Source organism: Chinchilla lanigera, unplaced genomic scaffold (assembly GCF_000276665.1).
Source record: "Chinchilla lanigera isolate Chin_1 unplaced genomic scaffold, ChiLan1.0 scaffold00005, whole genome shotgun sequence".
Lineage (NCBI taxonomy): Eukaryota > Metazoa > Chordata > Mammalia > Rodentia > Chinchillidae > Chinchilla > Chinchilla lanigera.
This window is the reverse complement of record NW_004955406.1, coordinates 8,033,225-8,039,005: the sequence shown is the minus strand read 5'-3', so window position 1 is coordinate 8,039,005 and position 5,781 is coordinate 8,033,225.

The window sequence follows — 5,781 nt, the reverse complement described above, 5'->3', positions numbered from 1 at the left end:
TTTGGCACTGATGCCCTAATTAAAAAAATAAAGCAAATTATGATTAGCGAGTCATAACATAAATAATAAACTAAGGCCTCTGGGGGCACAGGAGGAGCCGGCTGCCCAGCAGCCAAGACACCTTCAGCTTCCAAGAGCACCTTTGCTTAAAAAAAGAAAAAAGTCTTGCTATGTTGCTCAAGCTGGTCTTGAACTTGTGGGCTGATGTATGTGATCCTCCTGCCTTGGCCTCCCAAACTGCTGCAAATATAGGTGCACATCACTGCACCTCACTAGGAAGCACTTTTGTTGTTGTTTTATTTTGAGACAGTAGTTCATTCAGGCTGACCTTGAACTCACAGTGTAACCCAGGCTTGCCTCAAACTCACAGGTATCCTCCTGCCTCAGCCTCCTGAGTGCTAGGATTACAAGCATGTACCACCACACTTGGCTAGATGCACACATTTTTAAGAGACAAAAAGAAAAAAATGCATAAACAACTCATTATAATAGCAAAAGAAATGGCTCACATCATGGCAACCAGGAAGCTGAGAGAGAAGGCAGGCAATGGGCTTCCAGTCCCCTTTGAGGCCATGCCCCACTGACATCACTTCCTCCCACAGGGCCCCACCTCTTAAAGGCTCCATCACTTCAACACTTGGGTCTTGGGGATGGTCAAGTGCCAAACAACAGCAGATAATAAAATAACATTATGAATAAAACATCCTGAGGGACCAGAAGAGGGAAAAAGGCAGCAGAAAAATGTGTCCTTGTCGATTTGAACTGAGTCATCTGAAGGTTTTGTCATTCAAACCATGGATGTGCTTAGGAAGCCGGATCAGACCCCTGAGTGTCAAGAGACAACCATGTTGGTCGCTTAGAAAGTGAGCTCTGAAAGCCAGGCCGAGAGGGGGCAGGAGAGGTGCCTGCCTAGGAAGGGAGAAAGCAGTCAGGAGGTTTTCACTGTTCAAGACAAAAATACAAGGGGCTGGGGATTTAGCTCAGCGGCACAGCACCTGCCTGGCAAGCGCAAGGTCGTGAGTTTGATTCCCGGTACCAAAAAGACCAAAAAAAAAAAAAAAAAAGACAGAAATACAAGCCAGGTATGCTGACACAGGCCTGTATTGCCAGATACTCAGGAGGCTGAGGCAGGAGGTTCACAAGTTCAAGCCCAGTCTGGACAACTGAGTGAGACCCTGTCTCAGAATTTTAAGAAAAATGATTTTTTTTTTAAGGGCTAGTGATGTAACCTAGCACTCCTGGCTTCAGTCCCCATTAGCGAGAAAAGAAAACAAACAAATAAACAAAAACTGGGTGAGTTACTGAATCCCTGGGGCTAGGGAGGAGTAGCCAATGGTGGAGTGCAGCTTTCTGGATCAAGTAATATGTTCCTTTTAGTTACATAACAGATGCCAGCAGTTCTAGAGTATGAAACAGCACAAACTGATTACCTCACAGCTCTGGAGGTCAGAAGTCTGATGTGGGCCTTTCTAGGCTAAGGCGTCGCAGGGCTGGGCCGTTTCCCTGCTTTGCCCCGTCTCTGAGGGATGCACAGGTCCTGGGGCTCTGCGCCTCCTTTCTCCAGGTGCAATGGCAGATGGAGCCTCTGTCATTCTGCGCCCTCTGCCTTTCCTCCTCTGTCACGTTTCCTCCTCTCGTCACCTCCCAGAAAGGGTCTCTGTCTTTCCTGTGCAGGGCTGTGGGGGTGGGATTTGTACTCTTCTGTGCTTCTCCATTTTTAAAGGACTTGGGATTAGATGGGGTCCGCCCAGCTCATCGGGGAGAATCTTCACATCTCAGGGTCTCGGCCTTCATCATGGCCACACGGTCCCCTTCACCATGTGGGGAGACACCCTCACAGCTCAGAGGCAAAGGAATGTGGACAGCTAAGTACATCAAAAGATATCACAGGGTTGTTCTAGCTGATCCTCTGTGTGTTGTGAAATCCACTGGATCTGATACCCTACATTTAAAACAACAAAGAAACAGAAATGAGGAGAGCCTCGTGCTTGTGGTAGGACTGTGAGTACCGGCGAGCATTTCTTTGTCTTCTGTGTGTGTACTGCGCTGTGACACAAGGTGTCCTGCTGTTAAAAAAAAAAAAAGTCCTGACAGGCGTGGTGTTGCACGCCTATAATCCAACACTCGGGAGGCTGAGGCAGGAGGATCGTTGAGAGTTCAAGGCCAGCCTGGGCTACGAAGTAAGCTAAAGGCCAGCCTGAACTGCATAGTGAGACCCTGTCTCTGAAAGACAAAAGATAAAAGTCCTGCTTACTGGAAGAGATAGGCAAACTCTGAAAGTTTCTTACTTCACCAGGACGCTGAGAGTGGCAAATGCTGACACTGACTGAGGTCGGCCGCGAGCCTCCTACACCCAGGCCTGGGGGATCTCCCCAGAGACCCAGCGAGACTGTCCTCCCCCTGTGGCGGATGAAGAACGCGGAGGGAGGGTCTTGCCTACAGTCACACCACCAGAAAATGTACTGCTGGGAGTCCATTGCAGGCAGGCCAGCTCCCATCCTCCAACCCTGTGGGGACACTTCTGCAGAGTCCTGCACCCTGGGAGCCACCGGGGAGGGCAATCCTGCCTCTCTGCTTCGCCCGGCTACCCTGAGAATCATTGCCCCTGCACAGTATCCTATTTAAAATAGGAACTACAGGGGCTGGGGATTTAGCTCAGCGGCACAGCGCCTGCCTGGCAAGTGCAAGGTTGTGAGTTCAATTCCCGGTACTGGAAAAAAAAACCAAAATAAAATAAAATAAAGTAGGAGCTACAGTACCAAGCCGAGTGTGGCGGCCCACATCTATAATCCCAGCACTTGGGAGGCAGAGGCAGAAGGATCGCTCTAAATTTGAGGCCACTTAATGAGACCCTGTTAGTAGGAAATACCAATAGCTTCAAGAGCAGAAGACAAACCTACATAACTCTGGGTATGAGTGTGTGTAGTTGAAGATGGGAAAGGTTCAATCATCCTCAACTTGGAGGCCAGGAAGTCAGAATATAGGTGTAACAGCCACCACTAAGACTAATATGCCCAGCACTTGGGAGGCTGAGGCGGGAGGATTGCTGCGAGTTCGAGGCCAGCCTGGGCTACAAAGTGAGTTTGAGGCCAGCCTGAACTGCATAGTGAAATCCTGTCTGAAAAAGACAAAAAAGAAACAAAGAAACAAAAATAATAATATGTATGGAATTAGCATTCTCTAAAAGGCCATGACAATAGAGCACGAATGCACAGGTGAGCCTTCTTAGCAGACAGACACGCAACATGCTGCATGACACAGACACATGTAGGTTTTTTTTGCAGTATTAAGATTCTACTTCTCAAAAAAAAAAAAAAAAAAAGATTCTACTTCTCACCATAGGGATCAAACCATTCACTGACCACTATGCTTTTTTTTTTTTTTTCTAACCAGGAATCAAACTCAGGACCTTGTACTTGCCAGGCAGGCGCTGTGCCACTGAGCTATATCCCCAGCCGACCACTATTCTTTCTGTCATGGAAACAGGAAAAACAGATGTTGGCCCTTTTCCCTTGTAGAAGGCTAGAAATAAGAGATAAGAAATGCTCATTTTTCTTTTTGAACAACTTTGTCCCAAAGCCATAAATTAACAACATTAGGTTAGGAAACTCTATTTTTGGTTTTGTTTCCTGAGACAGAGTCTCACTATGCAGTTCAGGCTGGCCTTAAACTCACGAGGTAGCCCAGGCTGGCCTCAAACTCACAGTGATCTTCCTGACACAGCCTCCTGAGTGCTGAGATTACGGGTATGAGCCACCACAACCTTTCTTCTTCTTTCTTTCTTTCTTTCTTTCTTTCTTTATTTCTTTCTTTCTTTCTTTCTTTCTTTCTTCCTTCCTTCCTTCCTTCCTCCCTCCCTCACTTTCTTTCTTTCTCTCTCCCTTCCTTTCTTCCTTTCCTTTCCCAGGGCCTTGTGTATATAAAGCACATGCTATACCCCTGAGCCACATCTCTAGCCCCAGACAACTTTGCATCTTGACCCATAGAATGCAAGTAATAAAGCAAAGCAAAGTTGATTTGTAACTTCTGCTGAGGCAGGAGGATCACTGTGAGTTCCAGGGCAGCCTGGGTTACCTAGCAAGACCCTGCCTCAACCCCTGCCCCCCAAGCGCCCCCCAAAAACAAAGTTGATTTGTAAACTAACTATAAGGTACTGAGGTATGAAGTAACTATATTTGTAATTTTCTTTACTTGCCAAACATTGATATAATACTTAATAGGCTCTTCTGGGTATCTTCTCACAAGAATTAAAAACATCCTACCAGAGCAATATATGCATACCCGTGTTAATAGCAGCACAATGTGTAATAGCTAAATCTTGGAAACAACCCAAATGCCCCTGAACCAAGTGTGTTAGTTACTTTTTTCTCGTTTCTAAGACAAAATACCTGATGCCCAAAATTAAGGAAGGAAAGATTTACTTAACTCACAGTTTGTGGAGGTTTCAGTCCATAATCAGCTGGCTCCAAGGCAAGGTGGTATGGCACAGGGGCAACCATTCATAGCACTGGAAGACAGCAAAAGCAACCAGAGCAAAAGGGGGGAACAAGCCTCTTTTCCTTCCTTATATTGTACACCAGGACCTGCCCACACACAGCTCCCTTCCCTCCTCTTCCACAAACTCAGGATGTTTACCAAGTAAGAACCCTGGCCTGCCTGCTCAGTTAAACTTCTAAACTTCTCAAGTTGACACAAGGTACCAACCATTATGGTGAGGAAGGGATAAGAAAAAGATGTGGTCTTTTTATACAAGGAAGTACTACTCAGCCCTAAAGAAGGATAAACTTGAGACTTTTATAGGTAAATGGATGTGATTCGAGACCATACTCTTAAGTGAAATAAGCCAGACGCACGTGAGTAAACATCATATTGTCTCCCTAGTGTGAGAAGCTGGAAGAGTAAATAAGATCCAAAATGTACAATAGATATTGTAAAATGGGAAGAAACTGTTCAAAAGGAAAGAGAAACTGGGATGGGGGAAAGGAGAAAAGAAGGAAGTGAAAAGCAAAAACATATATATATATATATATATATACACACACATACACACACGATTATATATATACATATATATTACCACATATATGATAATTTTAAAAAAGGAAAAGGAAAAGAAAATGAAGGTAGAAACCAGAAAACATAACCACCATCATGCAAACTACTGGTTGTGGACAAGCAAAATGGTGTGTGGTACATTTTTATTTTATATAAAGCTGGGACTTGAACCCTGGGTCTCACACATGCTTAGCAAGCACTGTATCCGGGAGCTATATCCCAAGCCAACCTCTCTTTGACACTGCGCATGTGCCGTTTGCGATCAAGGGCTCCCAGAAGGCTTTTCAGTGAGAAGGGGTTTTCAGGGTTCTGGGGCCTGTGGTCCAGGTCACTTCTGCTAAACCAACCTTTTCCCAGTAGTAATCCTTCCACCTCTCCCGGAGGTTACACGTGTAACTGTTTTCTGGGGCCTGGACTTTGTCTGGGGGAAGAGTATAAGACAGCACAATTTTCTTAGACCTGGGGGAATGAGAGCTAGAAATGAACAGTTGAAAATTGTTGGTAAAAGATAAAGAAATTACCTGGGTGTGGTGGTACACACCCAAAATCCCAGCAGTCAGGAGCCTGAGGCAAGAGGAGCAAGAGTTCCAAGCCAGCTGGCCTACATAGCACGACGGTCTCAAAAAACAAACAAAATTAGCCAGGCGTGGCAGCGCACACCTGTCATTCCAGCACTCGGGAGGCTGAGGCAGGAAGATAGTTGCAGACCAGCTTGGGCTTTGAGAC